The sequence below is a fragment of the Etheostoma cragini genome, chromosome 8, assembly GCF_013103735.1.
Source record: "Etheostoma cragini isolate CJK2018 chromosome 8, CSU_Ecrag_1.0, whole genome shotgun sequence".
In the NCBI taxonomy this organism is placed as follows: domain Eukaryota; kingdom Metazoa; phylum Chordata; class Actinopteri; order Perciformes; family Percidae; genus Etheostoma; species Etheostoma cragini.
The window spans coordinates 915973-916591 of NC_048414.1; positions in this window are offsets into that span (position 1 = coordinate 915973).

Below are 619 nucleotides of genomic sequence, written 5' to 3' on the forward strand. Positions count from 1 at the left end.
TTTGATACCATAAATTCCATTTCATTAAACTGACATGTTTGCTATGAAGGGGAAATTTTCATTGACTGAAGAGGACAAAAACAACAAAAAACACTTAACGGAACCGTTAAACTACAACCTAACTTAACCAAACTCTAGCTAACCAAAACATAACCTGTAGCTTCTGAAGTGAACCATTAATTTAATTTAATTGACAGGGACAGTTTACATTAATTAGCATTGTTGTAAATGCACCAGGCTATTTTTCATCCGTTACACGACATGTAGAACAGGTAGCCTGTAACTGGTTTGGATTTATTAACCAAACTGAAACTGGGACAAAGGTTCAGGATTCTCAGGGCCAAATAATTAAAATTGCATTCATAAGTATGACAATTATGCAAATATCTTTGCACAATAAGGACGTATTCACATTTTGCGAGGAGTCTGATGCATAAAATCAAGCTCTCCTTAAATCCTTACTTGATTAGAGCACGAGCTAACGTAGCTAACCTGACTAGCAGTTGTTAAAATCTTCTTAAATCTCTCGCCTCCATCACAGCTGCATCCCGTCTCCCTCGGCAACAAGTTCTCATTTAAAAAAGGTTTTAACTCCTAATTCTGAGGGGAACATGTTATC